Source organism: Oxyura jamaicensis, chromosome 3 (assembly GCF_011077185.1).
Source record: "Oxyura jamaicensis isolate SHBP4307 breed ruddy duck chromosome 3, BPBGC_Ojam_1.0, whole genome shotgun sequence".
Taxonomy (NCBI): domain Eukaryota; kingdom Metazoa; phylum Chordata; class Aves; order Anseriformes; family Anatidae; genus Oxyura; species Oxyura jamaicensis.
Genome location: NC_048895.1, coordinates 8,180,463 through 8,207,270, shown reverse-complemented (window position 1 = coordinate 8,207,270; position 26,808 = coordinate 8,180,463). Strand labels below are relative to the sequence as shown.

The window sequence follows — 26,808 nt, the reverse complement described above, 5'->3', positions numbered from 1 at the left end:
ATTTCTACAAATACAGTTGACCTTCACATGACACTTAATTCCCAGGTGGCATCCGAAAATGACAGACCCATCTGTAACATCGTTCTTTCATCAAATTAAATGTTTGACAGCATCCAGCAGATTTAACTTTCTTCTAAGCAGAGATATAGCAACTTCCCCTGTTTTCAACAGTCTCAATTTTGAAGGTGAACACACTGATTAATTATCTCTTTTCTTAAACCATTGGCATTTTTCAGACAGAGCTTCAGCTATCTAGTGTGGAAGATGGCTATAAAGTAAGGATTAAAAAAATCAGAATTGAGTAGATGTTTTATTTGAGATCAAAAGATAGGCAGGTGTCAAAATTAATCTTTATAACACACCGTCCATCAGCTTTGAGTCTCTTCCTGAAGTTTACATTTTTCTTTCCACTGCTACAGTAATGACATTTTGCAAAACACATCACACTACACTTTATATTCTCCTACAGAAGCGATTCTCTTTCCTGCTTCTAAGACTGTATCCCAGCTTAACTTAAGCTTTGCATTTTCGATAAAGTAAATCATAAAAAAGGTACGTTTCCATACTTTAAACTCCCCAGTGATTACTAGCAAAAGACAGCAACACCCCATTAAGGAGTGTTATGCATCTGTATACAAACTTTACTCCTAATGGCTTGTTCTTTCAGAATAAGATTACCTCATTAGCATGGTGGAATGAGTTTGAGTAAATGAATGGTACCTATATTGTCAGTAAAGCTGAGATACTATTACATACATACCTTCTCTAGGGAGATTCAACTAAGATTTAAATCAATTCACAACACATTTTTTATAATATAAAAAGGGGGAAGAAAACTGGTACATCTGGTGTGAGCTGACCTTCCCTTGGGACACAAAACTATTGATCCCATTTTCTCCCAGCATCTGTTAGATGTCATGGTAAATGCAATTAAATATGTAGTATGCTGTAATTCTCATTTGTCATGCCTTCCTACAAGCAGAAATCACCGTTCCAAATTCTAATTTTTACCCCTTACAGTGTGTGGCCACCATCAAGTAACAACAGCTGGACTTCACTAATCAGGAGGAAAGTTCACTTCACGTTCCCTTCTGAACTCAGACCTCTGATGTTTCTCTAATGAAGAGATGACAAACTTCCCTCTCCTTCATCATCTAATCTCTTTATCATCCACAGGGCACTGACCCACTCAACACTCAAATTTGCAGGTGCTAAATGGACAAGGTCTAATTAAACCACTTCCTATGTATGTGACAACACAAAAAAGTAATTTAAATAAGCTGAGTACTTTAATACAGGCAAAAAGCTGTTCTGTATTCCAAACAGAAGTCATACTCCAGATTAATTTATTCATTATTAGCCAACAATACTCACATCGAGCTACCTTTTGTACACAGACCAAAAGTTGAGCTCCATGCTATGAATCTACAGCTTCCAGAGACCATAACCTCCTGTTAATGATGGGAAGGAAAAACATTCACTAAGATGTGGTAGCCATCCAGTCCTGAAGAGACTGAAAGTCCACCTGTACCTTTACTGTACCAGCCATTTATTCATCATCAATAAGACTTGCATTAATGTTTCTGATTTTTTTTTTTGTGCAATTCTGAAGTCATTCACATAACATTGTAGAAAACCAAGTCAAAAGGAGGAAGCTTAGAAACGATCAGAATTTGGTCAGTGTTTTGAAATAGCTATCCTTTTTAAGAACCAGAGCTTAGAGAAGTCTGACCACTTGTTTTCAAATTGAAAAAAAGTAATAGCCAAATCTTTTTTTTTTTTTTTTTTTTTGGTCTAAGCAACAAAAGCAGTACTTGCACAAGGGTTTTAATGAAATCTTCATTCAGTTTTGACTGCGGTAACTGCACAACTAAAGGAAGCTCCCAACAACTCCTCCTGCAAGCACTCCACCTCAAAAACTTCTTGACAGAAGGTCTATCATTTGGTGCCACCATGCACCACAGCATTACCAGCTGCAAAGCAAACTCTGCACCACTAACCCAAACCACCCCATCTGTGACATCTCAGCAGGAACTTCAGTTTGCATTTGGATGAGCACCGGAACAAAGGTGGAAAAAGAGTGGCTGAATAGGTGGCACACGGAAACTTCCACAATATACTGAGCTACCACAGGGCCACCTCTGAGTAAAACACCATAACTCTCACTTAGCAATAGCTGTTATTCACAACAGCTTTGTTCAACTTCAAGACGAACTTTCAGGGAAATTGGCTCACAGAAAATCTGAAGGTTGAAGGAAACCAGACTAACATAAAAATTCCAGTTTCCAAACATGCTGAATTTTAAGATGCGCCCTTCCTTCATCTTTCAATGGGACCTTAAACATCAGATAGATTTCTGAATGACTGCTCACAAAGTACACCACCACACAGCAGGAATAAAGCTCTGACACTGACTGAACTGAAATATAAAAACTGTCAGACTTCACAAAGATTTTACAAAGTCTTCAGCCCAAGTTACTTTATTAGTCTGAGATACAGAGAGATTAATATGGCCCTGGAGCCTCAATGCAAACTTAATTTGGTAGTACCATCTGCACAGGCCAGTTAAATGTTTTCGTGTATTTCTTTTTATTTTCCCATCCCTCTCAGATGCTGAGACCGTAATGGGAACCTGACCAGGATTGTTACTTCTATCAACCCGAAGTGCAGAAGGCCTTTGCATTTCTTTTGGAAGACGAATCAAAACACATCACCTGAGAAAAAATATCCATCACCCTACTTTGGGCTTGCTCCTTTTCCCATTCTTTTGGGGACAAAGAAAGAAACTAAAGAAGTGGGGTAAAATTATTCCTTCTGGAGCTGGGTTGTGAGTAAACCGTTTTGCCCACGGCAGACAAGTTTATCCATCTTACTGCTACAATGCAATGACTGTACAGTTAAGATACGTGCTCTAACTAATTTTCTCTTATAAAGGGCCATCCTTCCTTCCTCTCTTTGCATGGAAAGGGGTTGAGAACTTGGCACATTTGGAGCATGCATTGAAACTTCTTGGCAGTCATACAAGGTTTGAGATCCAATTTGAACATGATGAAGGAGTAGTCCCTGACCCAGGAAAGCACTTAAATGTGTGCTTTACTTTATGGCAGTAATCCTAGTCATTCAGTTTTAGTGAGCTAACACTTTATGACTGACAAACATGTATTTCTAAGTATGCAAAAATATGGGAGGTGCCTTCATGAGCCCAGGATTTGCTTTGCAAAGGTTTGAGGATTTTTCCCCCATGCTCATTTCACAGCTTGGAAGAAGTAGAGAAACAACATTGCCTCTTGTCTGAAGACAACTGCCAGCTTTGCATATAGAAGCAGACAATTGTCTCTTTGCTGCTCAAAACGAGTTTTCAAATGAAATGGAAATGCTGGAAAAAGCCAGTTTGTTATGAAACATTAAGGCTTCGCTCTCAATCACCAGTTGAAGTTTTTGACAGGAGACAGAGAGGGTGGACTAGCAGCCCCAAAAGCTATCTGTGTGATAAACAAGTGGGAAACTCCTCAGGACAGCTGACTTTCTGTTTAAGTGGAAACACAAGCTTGACTGTAAACTCTGGGGATCGTGATCAAAGCAGGTCACCCGCCTCTGCAAAGCAGACCATCTGATCTCCATTTTATATCAACAATAGATGAACTTACAAACTAGCCACAAGTCTGACATAATAAAGGCAAAAAGCTTTCAGCCTACAATAAACTTACCTTGAGGCTACAAGAATGCCTTCTTTAAATGTTTTCAGGCATTACTTGATCTGTCTCACCCAATTAATATGAATACACTGCCCAGCTAATGCAAGGACTTCAAGGATTTGTTGCCAATCTTCATGACGGTAACAAAGCATATAGCACAAGATAAGAGTCATAAGGTGGGTGTTTTTGTTTGATTGGTAGTGGTTTTTTGTTGTTGTTTGTTTGTTTTTTTAAACATATTCAGTGAGGTACAATTCCAGTGTTTTGGTGCAATACATCTCTAATATGTGGAAAGTTCGTAAATTCTTCTCCAGCATCCTATGGTCAAAGCTTCTTAAAACTGTTATTTAAAAATTCACCTGCCATTCACTCTCAATGTCTTTTTTTTGAAACTTTTTTTTAAATGTATACACATACATATATATGTATGCATATGTAAAGGGATATATTTATATATAGATATTCAAAATCCTGGTTTATAATTCTCAGTGTTTTCTATCAGTACTGCCACAAGGTAACATCCCTGAAAAAAAAAGATCTCTCATTCTTCTGTATGAGAAAGAGATTTTCAAATTTATTCCAGAACAGTGAATGAGCTAGCAGTCCTAGCTATGTCGGCATGAAGGTTCATTTACCTTGATGAAAACCAGGGTAAAGGAATCTAAGCAGAGCCTCCATACACTTTCAGGGCTAAATAGCTCCTCTAAAGCTTTTATCTACACTGAACTCCCACCGGGAGTGTCAACATACCTTGATCTCTTTGTACTCTATTCCCCATCTATAAAATAGGGATATTAGTCAATGCCAAATAGGAGCTCTGTAATATATTAAAGAGTGTCAGGTTCTTCAATCACATGAACCACATAAATTCCTAAGCACCATTACACAAACAAGCTCACTTCTGGTTCCAATACAAAAAGTTTTGGGCTTTAATTCAGTATTATATTTTAACATCTCTTTTTAAAACACAAAAACCATCTCCTCTGCAGAATCTGAACAAAAATAGTCTCCTGAGATGGCTGCAATCCCAGCAGAATAATTACTGCATCTTCTAATATGCTAATTTTAAAAGGCACACTTACTGAGAAAAAAAAAAAGTATGTAATCTCCTGTGTTTGACAACACTATAAACTAAAAAAAAAAAACAATAGGTCTAAAAATGTATTTTATGGACAATGAATATATTTCATAAGAATCAATCTTATTACTTTGCATATCTCTAGACATTGAATCCCCTCTGTCACAAATGCTCTTACAACCAGTTAACCTTCGATTTTAACAGGCAGCCCATGCCTGACATTTAATTAGTGACCCAATTAAATCTTTTGCTGTTCTCAGCTTGTTTTATCATTTAGGAGCAAAAGAAAGAAATCAAGGCAGGCTTCCACGAGGAAGAAATTACAACTGCCATTATTAGCTGTTGGAACAGTCATTCCAGCAGCATAATGAGATAAGGAATTCTACCACTTCCTTACATTTGGGATGTTTGTCTTAGATCCTCAAAACCATTCCCAGGGATTCTTACAGTGGTTTTACATGAATGAGGCAACTGTTAGAGAAGAAGCATCAGTGTACTGGCTATGCTGGCAATATTGACACATCGCTCATCCACCAAGAAATGATAGAAAGATGTCTGTGAGGACAATGAGCTGATGTGGATCGATAAGGAGTACCTAAATGTCGAGTCCTGTGCCCTCTCTTCAATATAATTGTACCACCCAAACAAAAACATCACTCTTTTTCAGCTGTACATGGCAGCATTATTATGGCACCTGCTCTGCATGGTTTCACTATGTTTTTCAGCACAGCTAATTAATAATACTGCATATCTGCCACAGTGTTAAGCTCCTTTCCCTCTTCCCAGCCCAGGAGATGATGGTTTTTGTCCAACTGTTCCCTTATTAGGTACTTCTCCCCTGGCGTTTTGTTTCTGGAAGATGCTCCCATAGAGGAAAAGTTTTTTGAAAGTTACAGGTCTTACTGAGAAGTCATTAGGAAAGCACTGGTGCAAAGTCCGTGCTAGCAGCAACATCTCTAGCTGGCTGGCTGCCTGAATGCGTTCCTCTGACAGTTTTGGGAATTACTGCATGAAAATGAATGAATTGAAGTCTAATCCCTTGAAATGTCTCTCCCCTATTGTTACTGTTCCTGTATCTTCGTTGTGTATCATCCTTCACCTAGATCCCATCAGATGCCTGGCATTATGGGGGTACCAAAGGGTCAGCCCAAAACACGCTAAAGGTCTCCAAGAACTGAACTCCTCCACCTCATCAAGCTAACGGAGGAAAACTGAAGTCCCCCAAGTTACCCAGCTCAGCATTTCCACTTACACAACCCAGCAGGCCATATTGCATAATTGCACTCTTAGTGCCTATCAAGTCTGTTCACATGAGAGGTAAAGCAGAGTAGCTAATGTTCTGTTAAATCCCACCTTGAATTACTGCACACAACCATCCCACGCAGACAAGCCCAATTAAGGACAACTGAAATCAACAGCTCCTCTCTTGCTAGCGGGGATCTTGGACACAAGACTGACGCTCGTCTTTAGCAGGAAAGGAATCAAGGCAGGAAATCTTTATAATACCCAAATCCACTAAATTTGGGGTTTATTTACGCTATTGCATTTATTTAGAAATCAAACAGTATTTTCTTTTGCAGAATAATTAATTATAGAATTGTTGAGGCAACAGCCAGAAATGCCATCAATGAGTCTGTGCTAAGGGTGCCTTATTAGAAGATCTGTTTATAGATTTTCAAAATGTATTTATCTTTCTTTTAAATCAATTTGAAAGTGACTAGCAGCACATAATTTTCTATTTTTACTAATTGCAACTAAAGAGCAATATTAGGGTGAGACAGTTATAAATAAAGCTTGTTGAGCAGCATGTTGTCATTATTTTATGAAGCTTAGGTTGTGCCAAGTTAATAGACGGGACTTAGAGCACATGTGGGGAAAAAAAAAGACTTTGTTAACCCTTACTGTGCCAGTAGCTGAAGGCCATTCCTATTCCATTAAAAATGCTGTGCAGCATCAGTATTTACATCCTTCTTTTGACGGCAGTCAAAGAGTTAAGGAACATCTGGAACTTGCCTTTTTAAAGATCATGAACACATTCCAACTACTTTTATCTTGGAAGTGATTTGGTATATCTGATATGCTGTGGTATAAAAGTAGAGGAGCTGTCACATACACTAACTGAATGGTTTGAAGGGAAAAACATTTCCAGCCATAACATACAACAGTTTCCATAGTACTCGAAATACATTCAGTAAACGATCTTTTGCTTGAGAAGGGAGCTAAGTCATATCACAGAACTGAAGGACAGCTAAGGAATATACGCTAAAACTAGGATTTAAAATTTATTATTGAGGATTTTACAACTGGATTTTCTGAATCATGAGCTCTGTCCTCCGATTACTGAGCTAATTCTTTTTCCTTTCCCTATCATAATCAGTAACAAAGTTCGGGGTTTGAGTAGAAGACTCTTGTTCATTTAATATTTAATGTTTCTGTTGCTAACACCCCCCTACCTCTATTTAATATGCTCTGGGCAGGTTCCAATAGGCAACTGGCTAGAGGATGGCAAATTCCCAAACCTACTGAAGTTAATAAGATCTGACAGAAGAACAAGGGGTCCAACAAAAAAAAAAAAAGAAAAAGAAAAAAAAAGAGAGAGAGAGAGAGTTGTATGATACAGAAATACATCTGCAGACACAGCACTGGAGATCCCTTGAATCACGGCCCAGCGAAGTTCTGGCTGTCAAACTTCCACATGGTTAAACACTGCAGTCTTTCCTTTGTCAGAGCGTCAATGAATTTTGATTATGCATTAGTCAGTGTACTTGCTCTCCTTCCCTACCAGGCCGATTTACTATCTGCAGCTGAGTTGCAAAACCATGAAATGAAGTTGGCATGTAAGATGATGGTCCTCTTGCTTACAGTTCCCTTGCTAACAAGCCGACCACCGGGATAATGTGGAATCTTTGCCTGTTGTGTGCTAACGCAGGTAGCGATGAGCAAATTCTTTGCCACGGATACCCTGAGGTCTTCTTGCTACTTGCTTGGTGTGAAAGAGAGATGACCTACTTGGTAGGCCTGCCTAGCAGAGTATTACAGCATCTTCTACTCACAGTTTATTTACAAGCAATTTCCATTTGTGACATTCTACAATGTGCTAAGGAAATAACTTTTTGCTGGACCTGATCATTTTCTCTGCTTTGCATTTTAGGATATAAGAACAGATATACTGCAATGAAATTAAACTGTAAGTAAAGTGCCACACAATTTCTATCTCTATGGCCAGATAAGACATACATGTCCAGAAAAGCTGTGCCTGCTTTATTTTCTTAATACTGAGGACAAACAGTTGTTGTCTCTGCAACAAAGTCTTACCTGAAAGCTAACCTGCTTTATTCTCCAGGATAACAATAGTGTATTGTTTCCTCCCAATTATTTTCAAATTGCTAACTGTTGGTCACATATCTTACCTGGAACTAGCAGGTCAGGCAGGCAGATATCTTGAAAACAGCAGAAGGGAGCTAAGTAGACATTCCTGAAAAGTGTTTCACCAATCTGATCCAGTATTAGCCAACTGATGCACTCGAGCTGGTCCCCAGTGGATAAAGAACACTAACTTGTGGAGTTTTCAGTAAGGAAACCACATCACCTCAAGAGATTTTTGCATTATGGCTTATCGGTAGTCCATTTTCATCTCCCATACCGCATATTGTTACCTACTACAAGAGTACTAATGTATGCAATTTAAATTAAGTCATATATCTACTTACTGATTCTCAGTCTTGTGCAGTTGACAAAATATGTTTATCTACCATGATGAAACTGTTTTTTCCCTAATGCTTTGTCTATTTGAGGAAAATAATGCATAATTTTGTTACTAATGACTCTCTATAATATTCCTTAAGACCGTTCAGTCTATTTTCTCCCATTCTTTATCTTATTATACGCTAAATTATTCCATTATTTATCACTTTTTTCTTTTTTAAAAAAGATCTCCTCCCCTTGATTTGTCATATTCTTTCTTTCCTTAATTCCTTCCTCCCTTCAAATCTCTTCTTGTCTGCCTATTCAGAAATTCCCATTGTTCCTTTGTTCTCATCATTTAGTCTCTCACATCTGCTCAGTGACACACATCTGCCAGTCCCAGACCTGCCCCCCACTCCGACATTGCTGCCCAAGTTTTTCTCCCTTTCTCAGACACTTCCTGCAGACTAACTCACATAACTCAAAACTCCCAGAGGAGTGATATCTCTGATTCAAAACTAAAAGGTATCTATTACCCAAGTAATTCCTTCTTGGCTATCACAGCAGCAGCACGCTCCCTGCCTTCACACAGGCAATATTGCTCGTTTTCCTGAAGCTAGCACAGTCTGTTTCAAGACCTGAGTTATAACCTTCCAAATCCTACTTATCTTACTGGGTTCTGGAAGTACAGGAAACACAGTCACTGATTTCCTATAACTTTACTTCATTCTCCTCTTCCTCATGGCAAGACTACTTGGTCTTTCCCTGAAGAAGGGGCAGAAGAGCAGGGGCAGGCTTTCTGCCCCTATGTGCTGGGAACCCAGCAGCCATTTGCAGTTTGTGATTTCTGGAGCTTTGCTTGGTTAATCAAGCACAGAAGAAGCTATGACAGCCCTGCATGGCATCTGCCAGATCTAGACAACATCCTTCTCTGGCAGACAATCGACATAAGTCGCCAAGTCCATCGGAACAAAGAAAAAGATTCTGAGCAAGTTTTGGCCCATGCCCTCTAGTAATTAAAGCTGCTGTACAGATTCCCAGTTGCCTTTCACAATTATTAAGAAAGCAGCAGCAGCATTTGTTGGTTCACAAGGCTGCAAGATGCTGGCAAGGAAAAAGTAACTCCAGTTTACCTGAAAGCCACCTTTTTAACTCTTTACTCCAACACTGTAGGTATTAGCCTATTCTTTTGAACAGGAGCTCTTTATGCTCTGCACACATGGAAAAGACAAAGAAAAGAGATTCCAATGTGCTTGAAGAAGCTGCAGTGGGGAGATGGCCTCTGTTCCCACCAGTATGCTCACACTTCAAAGAGCAGCATATCTGCCTACATGGTTCAGACACTCTTTCATCTTTTAATTTTAAATAAAAGCTTCAAATGGTCCACACTCTTGTTCCAGAAGTCTGCTAAAGAAGAATGAAATTTATCTTTTAAAGATGATTTGTTTTCATGCCACTCTACAATAACAAGAAGCAATTTTAATCTACGCATGAAATTAAACTTCCCGGACAAAGCAAAGAAAAAGAAAAAGTAACCTTCTCGAAAAAATGTTCTCATTTCTGGCTGGTCTGATTTCTAAATGCAGCTTGTACTGCAAAGGAATTTCGATATTTGTATTTGGGCGCAAAAAGGGCTGCTGCTCTTCCCAGGATCCAGCTGGCTAACAGGGACTGTAGTGATCAATCACATGGCACCCTTTTACAACCTTGGAAAACATTTCTTCCCCCCCCAGCAGTGGCCTTTTCCTCTTAATTATCACAAAGATACCAGCACTGCACAGAGGTCCTTCCAGCCAGGTACACTTCTTCCTCCTCAAAAATCATAATTTGCCCTAATAACAAAACAACAGTTGAAGAAATAATAATGCTGTCACACATTGACAGCTTTAATGATTTTAAACTTTGAATAATTTACAGGCACAGAGGAACTTAAAACTAAATGCAGACAGCCTAAAAATAATAACAGAAATGTAAGTGAATACCCATCTTAAAATTCAACGAATACAAGTTTTACACCACACATGCCTGCACTGCAGGTCTTTAGGTCAATTTTGTACTTATAAGCTGTTCACTGTTAGGATGGAAAACCAGGCAAGATAAAAATGAAGAAAATTAATCTGAAATTAAAAAAATAAAATAAAGGGTTGCATTGAAATAGCTGTTTCTACACTCATCCTTGAAAAAATAGATCAGCAAAAGAGATACCATTTTAAGGAAGTGTCAAAAATACTGAGTATGAGTCCCCTTTGGGACATAGTTGATATATAACTTGTCAGATGTCATAATCAATAAGATGTATTTTATTTTAACACGTTACACACTAGTGTTTACAAATGCAATCTTTTGCTGTCTCTTTGGAAAATGACTTGGAGGTAGCATTGCACAGTAATGCAAAAAATGGTACAAACAAGGTCTTCAGATACAGTTGAAATGAAAATGTTGGAAAAAATATCCTCTAGAAAAAATAGCGATGTGCAAGTCCACCCACAAAATAAATACTCTAATGCCGTATTGTCTTTTAGAGGAACAAAAAGTCTGCATATATAAGCTAATGAAGGGATTGCTCAATTTATCCAAGCAGAAGTGCTTTTAAAACTCTGATAGAACGTGCAGATACTCATTAAACACTGCAAGTAGCTCACAGGCAAATGGGCATAACTTTCTCCCATGGGAATATGCAGCAGATGATCAAAGACAAGCAATGAAGAATAAAACTAGCTAATATGACAGTCAAGGCTGGAAGGATTTGCTGAGATAAGAAATGGTTCTCGGCGTTCTGGCAAGTGTATTGTTGTCAGACGTTCAGCGCTTTCCATTTACAGAGGGTTTCATTGCTCTTTTTTATTTCAAGAATTAGCATATCAGAAGATGAAGCCTGGAGCTTTGTGTTTTTTTTTTTTTTTTTTTTTTTTTTTTCGCTTATTAGCTAATCAAAAGCATGTGTTTCTATACTTTTGATTTAGAGTATAAAGAGAAAAAATGAAGAAAATAATTCTATCCATCTTTCAAAACTTCTTACTTCCCTGAATACACTTACAGGTTACCTTGTCTGAGGAATGAGAAAACCCTGATCAGGTAACCCAAGAATGCATAATGGCAAGAACAAGATGAATGTAATTTCATGATTAATATTATGCAGTCAACTGGGGATAAGTTCTTCATGTATAGCTGTAGATATAGGGAAAATTTCCCCAGAATTTCAGAAAATTACATGTCAAAATTTTAAAATCTACACAAACATATATTCAGCAGTAGATTACATCTTTAAAAATAAAAAGGGATACAACATCTCAAAGAGGACCTTTCTGGAAAAGCTCAAGACGTGATTATTTTCATTGTTTGAAGAAAATACTTTGCTATAGTTTGAAGCTTTTTACGGAGTTGATTTCACCGAAAAGGAAAATGTTTATGAATCAAGAAACAAAAATAAGGAATTTGACTACAGAATGTGTCAGATAATTAAAAACTGTTTAAACATATGTCACCAACTGCCTCATAACTTACAATCAGGAAAGAAGGCTATCTATATACAGGAAAAAAATTGGCATAGGCAAGGGAGGGAGAACAGCCACCAGTGAATAAACAGGCACACATACTCAGAATTGTTTAAAATAGAGGGGAAGAAAATGGGTGGTCATTAAAAACAAAGTAGGGGAAAAAAAGATTGAGTTTATGGGCATATACAGGTACATTGACTTTCAACGTAAACAGGTGTAAGGATATTTGTACAAATAAATTCTATTGCTTTTCTTACATGATGTATCAGTGAGACAATTAACAGAGGTGATGATCCACTGCATATAGGAATTAAAAGCAAAGTAAGAGGAGACAAGAAATTGGCAGTTATCAGAGCTGAGAGTAATACAAGTTGTCGTTGTGTTTTTTATTATTATTATTTTTCCTTTGTTTGTTAAACTGTGTTGGGAACAAAATAAGTCACAGCAATTTTACCTGCTGATTGGCAAATGGAAATGATGTATTGGTCAATACTGATGTAAAAGGTACAAGCATTCAATAGATTTCTCTCTACTGTATCTGGAAAATAACCCAAAAAAACAAAGTCATGCCATTTAATGAAGACATTTATTTTTTTTTCTTTTTTTTTTTTTTTTTTTTTTTTCCCTAAAAGTAACTGAAAATGATGTTAAAGAGAAGCTTCTTAAGTTAGACCTTTTTAAAGCAGCAGGCCTTCATGAGCTTCAGGCTAACACCTTCAAAGACTATTTATCAAGGAGCAATTTGTACCTTCAACATCAGTTTTGAATAACTAATTGAACACTAAGGAAATTCAAGAGCATTGGAAGAAAGTAAACAAGCTAATATAGCAAAAGGAGTACTTAGTGACCTAAGTAGGCAAACACCTGCCACCCAAAAATTGTGGAACAAGCAGCACAGCGCTTTTAAATAGGTAATTAAAGAAGGACCGTATCAATCAGCTGGGTTTATGATCTTGTAAATCTGAAGATACGTGATGACAACATTTCACAGTATAGGGTTAATAAAGGTAAAGGTGCAGAGTTGATATAGTTCCCTAGGGTATGCGATCCTCTGTTGTGTAATATTTTAACACTATGAATTCAATGTAATACATTGAATATATGAAAGTTCAGCTAACTGACAGGTTTTTAAATTGAACTGGATGTTTTCCAAGCAGAGGCCAAAAGGTACCAAACCTCTACCCTAATGCTACTGAACATCAAATCCATAAATCCAGAAACAAAGAATAAAAACTATACTCAAATAGTAAGGACTTCATCCTAGAAAAGCAGCAAATGAAAAGGACATGCTGCCCGCAATAACTAATGCCACTTGATGCCACTGCAACCATCTTCAAGAAGTTATGACAATTGTGCCTACCTCCAAGAAAGGAGAGAAGGAGGATATGAGGCCAGGCATCCTCACCTCAGTTCCTAGGCAAACTGTGGAGTAAACCCTCTTGATGATGTCTCCAAGAAAATGAAGAGCAAGTAGGTGGATGGAGAAACCATCAGGGATGTGACAAGGGCTAATCTTGCCTGGCAAACCTTTCTTGGACTCAGTGGAAAAAGGTGGACAAGCATATGTTGCTGAACTTTTTAGCGAAGCTGTCATGACTGTTACTCATAATGACCTGCAGCCAAATTCTTGTAAGGCTGTTTGGGTAAATGGTCTATGACATGGAATCTTGATCATTGGAGAGATTCAGAACTCAACAGGACACAGCTCTGAGCAGAGCTTCGAGCAGGGAACTTGGACTGGGTGTCTGCAGAACTCCTTTCCAACCTGATTTTCATTCTGACCCTAAGACTCTGAGTTCCTAATATGACATTACTGATTTTTAACCTTTCAGATTAAAGAAAACAAAAAATAAAGTTAGGTAAATCCAGGCTAGATGTAAGGTGCAAACATTAACAGCAGTGCAACTGGAACTTCAGTGACCTCATCATGAAGTGATATATTTTCTAGCTGCCTTTTTTTTTTTTTTTTTCCCTATGCTGTATTCCAATTCAAAAATAAGAAAATAAAGTGAGGGTACTTCCATATATTGCCTCCTCCAAAAGGCCCATGAGCTGATCAGAATCCTCTTCTCCAACCTTATAATCTGCACATCTCTGACAAGAAAACATTTCCCCCTCCTCGCCCCCTTCTAATTCTTAGGAGGATTATACTCCATTATCCCAGTGATTGAAGGAAGAAATAATAAGGGAAGGTGAAACAACTGCAGTGCAAATAAACTAAGAGTAATGTTCTAGCATTCAAGAATCTGAACATTGAAAGTAGTCCCGTCAGAACATTAAATCACTGCTCCAGGATGCCATCAGAAGTATAAAGCTGGGTAAACTATTAGGAACTCTACAATTGCAAGTATCACTTGGGGAGAAATTCTGACAAAGAGAAGTGATAGACGCATCATGTTGTGAATATACAGCATCACTACTTTAATGTTTATATGCCCACAGTGTTTCAAAAACAAATGCTTCGTGCATAAAGAGACATAATAAAAATTCTTACTACTTCACAAGATCTCATTTTTTGTGAAAATATTTTTCCCCTATAAACATTTGATGAATACAGCTGCTAGAGCTAAAAGTTGTAAACCACTCTTAAAAAAAAAATAGTACTAAAGCCAGCAAAACACACATAATGTAGTTAGAAAGTAAACCATTAATAAACCTTCCCTGCTGAATTTCAATACACCTGAAATCGAAAGATGTACAGCACTCCTTTTGTAGATTTCCCCATTAAAAACAAAAAATTGAAAATTTTATTTTTCATTATGTAACAGCTATGCTATTATTCAATGTACTGAATTCCACGGATACAATTCTCAAAATAAAATTAATCACAATTGGTCATAGTTTCTCAGGCAATTTGAAGAAGTTAATTACACAAAGTGCCTCTTTCTCTTTTAAAATTAAAAACAGAACTGACACCAGAATTACTTCACAGTTTATTTAACAATTATATTCTTTTATTTGCGCACAGACAACTTTTTTTTTTTTTTTCCTGTACAATTGGTTCTATCCACTGTATGTATCTGTTCCTGTTACCAAGAAAGTTCTTCTGTAAGATTCTGGTTATTTTCCAAGTAATGAAAGCAAAACTCAATAGCTGTAATGTGTACGGCCAAGGTATTGCCAGATTTTCAGAAAAGAGATCCCCCAAAGCTGAAGCAGCTTCACTAGTCCATCCATATTTGGATTTGCCCTCTTCTACATTTGATGAATAAGAACAGTTCCCATTTTAAATATAGTTAAAGACTCAAATGCCATTTACATTTATCTTTAATCCCCTCTCTGCTATCATATCATCCTTTCATCTCCGACCACCCACACAGCCTGACAGTTTGGATTTCAATGGAACAGACATTCTGTAACGTCCACAGTGTATGTAGGCTTTGTCATTTACACTTCTCTTATCACTTTTTAAGGATTTTTCTCATGTTGCTTTCTGACAACAGGCCAAATATTTCCCCTACCCTGAAGAAAAAATAAAATGGGGAGAAGGAAAAAAGAAAAGGCAAAATCTTTCTCCCCTTCCTAAATTATACTGAGACAATTTCCCTGAAACAAGTAGCAAGTTGGCAAAGTGAAGAGGTGATGAACCCAAAGCAAGGGTGGAAATGGTGGCCCAGAGATGTGAACATCTGCAGTGCCGCAGAGAAAAAGCGTGCATGCAGTTATGCTCCATGTCCTCACAGGAGCGTGCGTGAGTACAGCTGATGACCACTCTCAAAACATGCCGAGCTTGATCCAGGCAGAGTTTTCTGCAGAACAACACTGCCAAAACTGAAAGTATAGGAACAGATATATTCCCTCCTTTTTGTGATTTTTTTTCCATTTGTTTTCTAGCATACTTGTAGGCCAGAAAAAATACCAAGCAAACAAATAAAGAGATGGAGAGCAACTTCTAAGTATCTATTTCAGATTTTCATGACTATCATGCAGAATAAGCAGCAGCTACTGTTTGGTTACAGTTACTGAACTAATGGGTTATTAGCCTGACAACATTCTGGTCTGAGGATGTAAAATACCATCAGAAAAGTTGCAGTGAGAAAAGAGCTTGTAAATCCATTAGGAGCAATAAAAATGAAGGAAAGGAAAGGTCCTTTACTTATAAATACTAAAGTAAGGGATAAATGGAGATGACTGATGCATTCAAGGCTTTTTTGCTTCACTCTTCACAAAAGTGTTCCATTAAGATCAAACCCGTAACATAATTAAATTCAACAACAGCAAAAAGGGATGAAAAACTGAGAAGGAATGTATTTGAACATGTATAGGTAAAGGAATCATCAATGGATCCTAATGAAACCATTCCAGAGAGTCCAGGGGAACATTCACCACACTCCTGGAGAATTCAAGGATGAGGAGAGAAATCCCAAAGGACTGATAGGAAGCGGGGGGGAGAGTGAAGATTTAGGAAATTCAAGAGCAATAAAAGAACACAACTATTATCACGTAGAAACAGTAGTCAAAAAATAAAAAAAAAATAAAAAAAAATAAAAACATGCCTAAGCTAACACGCAGGGGTAACAATGCTTGAAGATGGCTAACACGGAGCTGCTAACAACAAATGCTGTCAAACCAACATAACTTCCTAGAATGGTCTAAAGAGAGCTAAAGAGAAAGCTCTGGATGAGATCCATCTTGACTTCAGTCATGCTCCTGACATATTCCACATGACAGTCTCCTAAGCAAACTGCAGAAATGCAGGTTAACACGAACCCAGAACAGAACAGGTGCAGGGCTATCTGAAAAAACTGCTCTCAGGAACAATTACAATTGATTTACTGGCAAAACCAGAAACCACACAGGCATCAGTGGCTCTGATGCTTGATCATTGATACCACCCATGATGGAATAAATACACATATAAAATTGGCTGGTAACAAAGCCAGGAAGAAGGACAGTTGCTCTTGAGAATGAGACTAGAAAACAAATCTTGCTAAATTGCAGAAGCAGCCTGAATTCAAAGGCAAGAGAGAAGCACTTCACCTGCAATACACAATTCATAAATACAAATGATCAGTGTCAGACTTTGAAAACAGGATTTGAGGATATTAACACATATTACAAGATGAGAAAATAGCGCAATGCAAAGTTTGCCACTAAGGATGGAAAACATTATTCTAGGAATGAAGCAACATGAGTGTCACTTGTAATAACTGAGAGCAATTAGTCCATTGTTATCACTAGTCCAACAGCAAACAGGTCTCTGTTGAGTACAAAAAAAGTAGCAGCAGGCAAACTGGTTAGACTCCAAAGGAGGACACAGAGGATGAGTTTAGACACAGGTGCTTTTAGGAAGGCTTAAAGAAGCGTGTGGGTGCATATGTTCAGCCTGCAAAAACACAACTGAGGAAGATGATCCAGCAACACACTCAAATGTGGCTGAGTGGACAGCAATCAAACACAAGTCCAGTCAGGGGAGAAATGAGATCTCATCAGCCCAACTGGCAGCTACATAACTTTGAGATACGAGATCAAATAACCTCACTGTACTTTCACAGTCAAGCACTGGAACAAAGTAACTTAAGTAGTACTGCAATCCAGGTTATCAGAGGTTGGTTTAAAGACAGGTTGGTCCTGCCTCAGATCAAGAGGAGCCACCAGACATCTTCCCAAAAGCCTTCACAGGCCTGTTTCTGATCTGCCTTTATGTTTGCTCACAGCCTACACAAGTGTGTTTCTGAACGGTAAGTTGCTTTCATACGCACTTTGCTCAGTAACAATTACAGGATTCAGCAGAACTGTAATCTAGTTTTAAGATTAGTTCAAACTGAGTCACGAGGAACGCCAGTTCTTCACTTTTTTTTTTTTTTAGCTGAACTATGTTTCATTGCACTGTGCTATGTATAAGCCTTCAATAGCCATGTAAAAGCTTTTGCACACCCACTTAGCATTTCCCCTGATGCGGCCACCATGAGAGAGAGCCACGCGACCCTTTAAGGCGTGTGCTTGAACAGGGCTCAGAGCACAGCTAACTCTCACGTGAAACAACGTATCTCCAACCTGTCCTCCTTGCCCCTTCAGACTAAAAGTGAACACACATCCAAAACTCATGATTAAGTGCCACATTTCTGAAGAGCAGCTGTGATTCAGTATTTATAACACTGGGCTTTCTGCCTGAAGCACTGTTAGGATGGTATGTCCAAGTTTACTCCCTACTTCAGTGGGGGACACACACGAATCTCAAAATACACCTGGCAAGAGCTGAACATCAACAATGTTGATAAAAAGCAGGAGGCTGAAAAGAAGATGCGGGACTGTTGATGTGCACACACGGCACCTTCTGGAACTACTAGATGCTTTAAGTTTTGCAGCTTGAGTCATAAGTTCAGCCAGCAAGATCAGCGTACAGATCTTAGCCTATCTTTTAATGGTGAGAGCTGTTAACTATGCCTGCTTGGACAACAGGCAGTATTATAAAGCACTGGTATTTCTGCTCAAAAGTTTCTAAAGCTGCATTTTTTTTTATTTTTATTTTTTTTAATATGGTTCCAGAACTAGGAAGCTAAAATGAGCATGTGTCTAAGGCAAGTACAGAAATAAGATCTCTCAACCAGTAATTTATATCATACCAATCTTCTGCAAGGGATGTAAACAAAATATAAAGTGCTATTTTAGCATACACGCAGCCTCTAGGGTTTGTTTGTAAAACGTTCTGGATCAGATTTTCTATATCAGATGCATAAGTTATGCCAGGGGGAAAAAAAAAAAAGCACAAAGCAGATTTCACTGCATGTAGCTGTCCCTTCCAGGCATTCTGCCTCACGCAGCGACCTGTCTTCAGCGTGCCATTCTCTGCTTCTCACAATTAGCAGGGCATCAGGCCAGAAAAACACATACACATGCACTTCATCCAATCAACTCTCTCTTTTTTTTTTTTTTTTGGTATATTTTGTTGGAGAATTTAAAAACCGCATGCTTAGTTCTAAATATATGCTGCCATAGATAAACTGGCCAAAGAATAAAATGAAAAATGAAAAAACCCAAAGCCTAGAAATGATAGAAAAGATTCACGCTTACTTTATCTTTCATAAAGAAGAGCAATTGTAATTAGCCTTTTCCCTCGTTCTTCCTCCATGAAAAACCGTGTTTAACAGATCTTAAACATCAAACAGTCAATCCTCACAATAATTTGTGAGACAGGTAAGTATCCCATTTCTTTTTATAGAAGCAAGCACAGACGGATCAAGGTCCAGGCTGTAAGCATCTGCTCGCTAGAGTCATCACATTGTTTCAGTGATGAGTCTGTGAAATAGCTGTTCCAAAATGGACTTAAAGGTTCACAGGTGGGCTTTAAATGATTCTGTTAAGTTCACAGTGCAAATCATTATCAGAAATTCAATTTAATCACAGGAGTTCCCAGGGGTGTTTTATATGCTCAGTCCATTACAGTAAGCTGCCACTAGGAACAATGATAAGGTAATAAAGTGGCTCCTGAAAAACTTATTAAATGTGCTTTTTGTATTACTGATACCCACAGAGATGACTGAGTTTTTCAAAATCGTCATGCCATTGTACAGATTGCTTTACAGAGGAAGGGTCACAAATCCACTTCAGCTCTTCAGCGCTGTGTCCGTAAACAATTTAAAGTGAAAAGTTTTTCTGGTATTACAGTTATCAGGGATGCAGTTATGCAGAATGAGTATCTGCTCTGCAGAAAATTAACAGGGAAGAAAATGTCACACAAGAGGGGCACAAGGGGAAAATGTAAGAGGAAAGGGCTGGTTCGTAGAAACCACATTATGTGAGTACCCCATATGTAATCAATCTGGGAAACAGAGTGGGCTCCACGTAGGGCCAAAATGCAGCAGATGTGAAAAGACACAGGAGCAGTCTTCTGGCCCAAAGAAAGTTCAGACATAATTCTGCTGCTGGCATTTAAATGAGATGCAGTGGTTTCTTCTGAGCCAGAAAGCCCCAAAGAGGTTATATATGCAAAACAGAAAGACCTACCATATAGATGAGTGATTGCTCCACACTTTCACAGCCTTCCGAGACGCACATGGCCAACTCTACCCAAAACCTCATTGCTCCCCTGGGGATGGGCAGCCTTCCTTCTCCTTGCTGTTTAGCTGCTTTCCTCACTTCTAGCACCACCCTCACATTAATTACAGCTAATTACACCCTGGCCTGTGTTCAAAACCAAGAGCTTGGGTAACCAGGCAAGGTAAATGATTCTGAGAGCCACCTGAATTCCTGAGTATTTATCTATTTATTTATTTGTTGGTAGGAAGCCTACTGGTATTGTGGATGTAGCTCTTGGCAATTCTCTTCCCAACATCACTGCACCTGACAAAGGGGCTTTCATCAGTCTGTGCTAAATTACACATGTGAATAAAGCTGCCAGCAATTTACTCATTTTGCACACCTAACAAAAACTGTCATTTGAAGTAATTAGTTACCAAGTTATTTCCAAAATTATCACAAGTCATGCACGCTATCAGCACAGTAGTAAGCATAACGTGTCATTGCCAGGTTTCTAGGTATTTTAAATTAGGCCCACTCTCTACATGAAAGCTAGCAGAAAATGAGTTAGGACAGCAGTTGACAACATGCTATTTTACACCAGTCTCAGTATGACTATTTTCTGGCTAATTTCAGGTACCTGAAGTCTATTTCAGCAACCTGTACCAGGATGGATATTACCTTAGAGAGAAGGCATCTGGTGGAGGTCTCAGGGTAGGTCCTTGCTCTCTGTTACCAGAGAGAAGCCTCCTCACCCCTGAACAAAGCACCTAGGCAAGCAGACCCACCCGGGCAGAGAGGGAGCTGTGAATATTCTACAAATTCACTTTCTCTATTTTACCCTCTTTACATCCTTAAGCTGAAAAGCCCAATAGAATAAAACAGCTTTCAGAAAAATAAAAGTCCCTCACAGGGTTTCTTATAAAGAATTTTCCCAATGACTGATGCCTTACTTGTTTCATACTGTCTTGTCTGTGCTGCATATACCCTGTTTAAAGGCAACTGTAATATTTAAGTCTTGCAATAAAAGTTGTGAGACAGGGACTCCAGGTGTTGTTATTCTTCAAGTCCTAGGTAGCATACTCCCCCAGAATGTTAGAACAATTCATTCCCAAGTTATGTATGTACTAAAACTTGGGTCTGTTGTGAACAATTACAATACAAAATTACTCTGCAAGAAACTCTGCGCTTTATGATAAATGCTGAAAGGAGATTAAGTATCTCTGCTGTAGCATCACTTCTGCCTGAAAAAAATCACAGAGAAAAATGTGCATTTATTCTTGGCATTCTGTTTTGCCTTGGTATTCAAACACATTGCATGTTCATTTTCAAGGCAAGAAAAAGGCAGTGACTTCTAAATATTATACAAGCTGCCACTTAATACATTTGGGATAAACTGTTCATTAACGACCAATTTCATTATTACACTCTGAGAAACAGCCTGGGTCGCTTTTAGAAGGAAAGAAGCAGTAAGTTAGTTATTAGGGCACCAAGATGATGGCAAGAAAGCTCTGACTTATGGCTTGAAGTAAGATGAATAATGTGAATTAGCAACAGCATTTAGAACAGCTGGCAGTGACAGAGTTTGCAAAATTTAATACCTTTCATTTTAGATGTGCTTATTATAAAATAATGACCTATTCTGAAAACATAGCTAGACACAAGTGCCAGTAAACCCTCCACTGCACGCTGCTGTACCACAAGCAGAAAAGGCTACAGAAGAAAGGTTTTTGACAGTAAAATATGATGAGCAAATTTTTCAGCATATTGTTTACAGTAACTCAAAACTGTCATGGACAGCGAAGTCCCAGGAGGAATTAATGAGGCATCAGTCCTCAGACTGCAAATGGTAAATGTCAGATAGGCATTTGCAGTTTCTTACAAATTTGTTACAGGTAAAGTAGACATCTTATGGACAGGTGGCGGAGTTTAGACAACTCCTTTTATTGTGTTGCTAGTAGCAATGTTACATATCTATACATTCTTGAATCTTGTCCCGTATGAATACGGAAGATTCGGTCAATAAATTGTATGATTCCAAAGGTGCTATGCTGTACCTGATACAACTAAATCCTTTGTTACTCCCTAAACCAGACTGTATGATACTGTAACAACTGCTGGAAATGCCAAGCTGATAAATAACATGCCTTTTCTTGCTAGAATGTCAGAACCCCAAAACAAGCAGAAGTCACACAGATTTTAGTGATTTTCCCTATTTCTGACCCCACACCACCCCAACAAAACTTGTACATTCACATGCCTGGAAAAAACAAACAAACAAACAAACAAAAAAAAACATTATTTTTTTTGTATCCATGCTGGGTGATTTTCTGATTCTTTTGTACTTTACTGTATTCAGTTATGTTTAAAACAAAGTAAAGAGGTCATTTCCAGTCATTATATCCTGGAAACCTGAAGGTACGAAACATTAGTTGAAAATATTATTTTGTGATATAAATCACTTCTGTAAATTATTGTCAGTTATTTTCCTTCCTCCTCCCTTTCTTCAAACTGCAGCTAATCCTCCACACCATTTCCTACATCCATTCCCTCCTCCTGCCCTAAAGATAAATCTATCAATCTGCTTCTAATCATCTGTCACCAAACTCCTTCTCTTGGCTATTTTGTACGAAACCGTCCCCTACCCAAAATGATTTGATCAAAATCTTCTCTCTTAACTCAATACTTCATTTATATTAATCTATTTCTCTATCTATATTTCATAAGTCTAAGCAAAGCTCCAAAGACCTAAAAATCTGCTTTGTTCCCTGAATTTGCTACCCAAAATGGCAAACAACTTTGAAGTAAAATAACTCAACAGTTTATTTTTATTTTCCATTTCTAAAACCTCTGCTCAGGTCAGAAATGGTGGCAGACGCACATATGGAGAAACCAGGGAAAAAATACAAATGCTGCAGTTCTAGAGACTGATAAGCGATGGTGAGATGAGATCAAAACGCCTTCCGCTGAGATCCTAAAATTGCAGTGATCTTTTGTGCACCAAAGTTAGCAGCAGATCACTGAGCGTAAAGGATGGACTCTTCACCAATTTCACAGACACCCTCCTGTCACAGCTAAATTTGCAGGTGCAAAGCCGCCTCACTTCTCTCAACCTGCCAAGTCTATCAACGGGCACTTGCTTCAGACCACGCACCTTTAGTAAATTCATCTCATTGCCTTTTTTCTTTTTCACATACTCAGAAACCATGGATCAACTTTAAGCAGTAGAGCCTTTTCCAAATAAACCATGCCCATGACCACTTCATAGAATTAAAACAACCCCATGCCCAATCCACAGCACTGTACAAATTGCAGAAAACAGTAGAAAGATACATGGCCATACCATGCCATTGATTTTTCTAAATGAACTCCCAATTGGAGTCAATAATGAAATATGCTTACAAATCAATGACATGCCTACTGCATGGTGATTAAATCTCTAAAATGAAGAAAATCCATTAAGACTTTGATACTTAAATGCTCCCAAGTCACTAACTTCGCTGTTTCTGAAATTCCTCGACTGCCTGTCAAGAAAATGCATTTCATTCAACTGCAGCGGTAAAGAATATTACAAGTCTCAAAAATCCCCCAAAGCAAATTATTCCAAAAGCTGCAACAAAGAGAGGCAGAGTATAAGTTATCTCAAAGTGCCTCAAGGCCACTATTTATAAGTAAAACTTGTTGCAACACTAAAATGCAAGGGAAGAACATGTCTAGAGTGATTTCTCAGGACAGAACTGTTGACTGAGTAAAATTAGATGCAGTGCTCTCTGTCTAATCATCCATTTTTGATTTCATCATAACAAAAATTCAAAGCAATCTCAGCCCTCCCCTAGGAGGTTGTTAGTACAAATTGTTGATGTTACACAGAAATGACACACACACACAACTTGTCATTGCAACTGAGATAAAACCAGGTCCTGGCTGCACCATCTGCAGGAAAGCAGCACTGACAAATACTGAATATTAGCCAAAATTAGGGATGAAGTGATTCAATTTCTTATTGAATGTCCCTATGCTTAGAACGAGAAAAAATCTCTAGCTTCAGGTTCTGCAGCTGTCAGAGATGAAAGTGAGATAAACTGGACTACTAGTTTGGTCCAGATGGCAATCTCTCTTCACATGGTTTCAGGCACTTAATTGAAAATATTGCGTTGTTTTCCTGTTAATAAAAATTCAGGTAAAAAGCATGGCATACTAGTCATTACCATACACAAACGCACAGCAGCCACTAATGGCCATTGTCTGTGGTTGTTCCAGGTGCAGTCTGTGGCCAAGAGAGCCCTTTTTAATTATCCAGGGATTCCTCCTTAGAAGTTAAATTACACCACTCAAGTCCTCACCCAGAAATGTGGGAAAAGTTGATGACTTCCCTTGAGCGATCTTCAGAGATAATATTACTTTACTGAATTGCAGAGTTCGAAACAAAGAGAATTCTGTTGGTAGGTGGGAAAGGAAGAAATGCCAGGAAAAGTTGGAAAATTAGAGAGTAATAAATCAGCAGAACTCTTTCAAGCAAGATTCCCATCCCTTAGGGCACCTGACAATTTTCTGAGCTTCAGCTCTCCTCCCACTGTTTTGGGTGGTTAACGATGCAGAACTTGTTAGTGGTAGTTGCTTTCCACCACTTTTGCCATGCCCAGTCGGGTTTATAGGTTTGCAGAAGCCAAGACTGCTGGAGGAGCCCACAACTTCAGCAGGTACCTCCCTGAGGGGTACATAACTTGGGCAGGTCCTTTACCAACTCACCTAGGGAAGCAATATAGCATCCTTCTACTACCAGATCAGGCAGCCCATGCCATAGCAGTTCAGATGTGTGTCTACTTGTAGCTCTAGTCCTGTCCTTTGTAGAATACTTCAGTATTGTACTGTACTTCACCCTGCACTCAAAGTTACCTAACAAGTTCTCCCTCCCCTGCCAGGGCTGAAAAAGCAAATTCTAGGAAAAAAAAAAAAATGCAGTAACTGAGAGTCTTTGCTACTACAGAAGCTACCTACAAAAAGAATGGTCTCTCTTATTCAGTCATTTTCCTGCTCTCTTTCAGGCTTGCAGTGGTTATAGTGACAGACTTCCAACCCTGCCTGCCTGTGGTCTTCACCTATACATGCTACGTGCTCTCTAAGGGCTTAATACCTCCAGCAGATCTTGCGTTCACTGTGTCAAGAACACCATCCACAGATCGCTCACTCCTAAGGGCAACAGACACCCTGGATGCTTTCCAGGTCATAATACAACTGAAGGCAGACAGAAAATTAAGCCCCTTGGTTAATCTGAATTCAAACATGAGACCCGAGTATTGCTGTAGACATACTCTTTAAAGGAAACCAAGAGACTTCAGAGCCCAGTCACTGAAAATATTGCCACCTCCAAACAAGATTCAAATTGGCTACAACGGCTTCTTCACCTGTTGCTTAAAAAAATAAAACCAGAGCCTGTATTTTACACAGTATTTCTATGTATTTACTGTCATCCACTGGCTGATCTTTCTTTCACTGATTTAACGTCACAGAAAAAGATTTTTTGTCTGTTTACCATGCAGCGATGCAGCAAGAAATGAAGGATTACTTCTTCAATTGATTTTATTCCGGTGCTTACATGTATGCATCAAAACCACCTAAAAGCATGCATATAAACTGCAACAATGATTCAAATGCTCTTTCAAGAAACACTAAAGGATGTGCTTAAATCCTAGCCCTGTGACTAATAGCATGCATAAAGCTAGGCGGTGCTGAAGTGTTTGGGAAAGAGTAACACGCACAGGTACACATACACAACTCGCATCTTCCACCTCTTCTAGCCAGCAGATATATCTACTTACCACCCATGGCCCTGAGAAGAAATGAGCCTTTGTAGCGTGCCCTGAAGGTCAACGCAGCAGATAACAGAAGGCACATTTTAAATGACATTCTTTACAGCGAGCTATTACGGCAGCTGTTCAGCATTCACATCTCCTAACTTGGTTTAAATGATTTGCAATGCCTCAAATGTTTTAAGCACATGGAGTCAAAACTCAGTTAACATCAAACTTTGGGGACAGCAGTGATACTGTGCTTTTTCACTTCGACCACTCTAAAAGTTTGGGGCAGATTATAAGTTCTATTATACAAATGCTGAGCGGAGCTTTGGTATTTAAGGTATTTTACCCCTGATCTTTGTAAAGATAGATTTATATTTAGGATGCATCAGCTGACTTAGAAAACATCCAGAGTTAAGCAGTTTTGTTGGCATTAACCAAAAGATCGGGTAAATTATGGAACCAATAAAATTGCCAAGATTTGTACTTTTCAAAACTAGTTGCTGCATTCCTGATTTATTAGCTAGAACTTCAAAGGTTTGTCATAAAGATAAATAAAAGAGCATGGATGGGAGCATAAATACACGGACTCGACAGCTCTAAAATACACTGTTTACAGTGAACCAGGAGAGAGCAGCATTTCAGGTCATATTTTATATCTAGTAGAGCGAAACATCAGAACTGATATAACTGATAACTGCTGTAAGGAGTGCAAAACCATTTTCTCAAAGATAGAAAACCTTTAGATATCGTTGACCAATGTCCAGCTTTAAAAACTGAAAGCACGTGAAGTATTACAAATGGACTCACGTCCACTGTGATCCCAGGACCCTTCTCAACAAAAACCGATAGCCTTTTGGGAAGGGGAAGAAATCAAGACCTCTCTCCACATACAATAAACAATGTAGGAATGCAAACAAAAAGGGGAATAGTTTATTGGTTCTGAAGATTCATGCATCAGAAACAACAACAAAAGCCCCTTGTCTGCTGCCTCAGTAAAACCAAGACAACAAGGATGATGATATTTTACCCTTCAAAACTCTATTTGATTCATATGCTGTAATACACAGTACTTCCAGAGGCAAGTGACTAGGTTACAG

The 26,808-nt window shown here is 38.5% G+C and overlaps 1 protein-coding gene across 2 annotated transcripts in view; it reads right to left on the bottom strand.

Moving 5' to 3' along the window:
- MACROD2 (mono-ADP ribosylhydrolase 2) overlaps positions 1-26,808 on the bottom strand; it is an 857,698-nt gene that overhangs the window by 141,456 nt on the left and 689,434 nt on the right. The window lies entirely within an intron of this gene.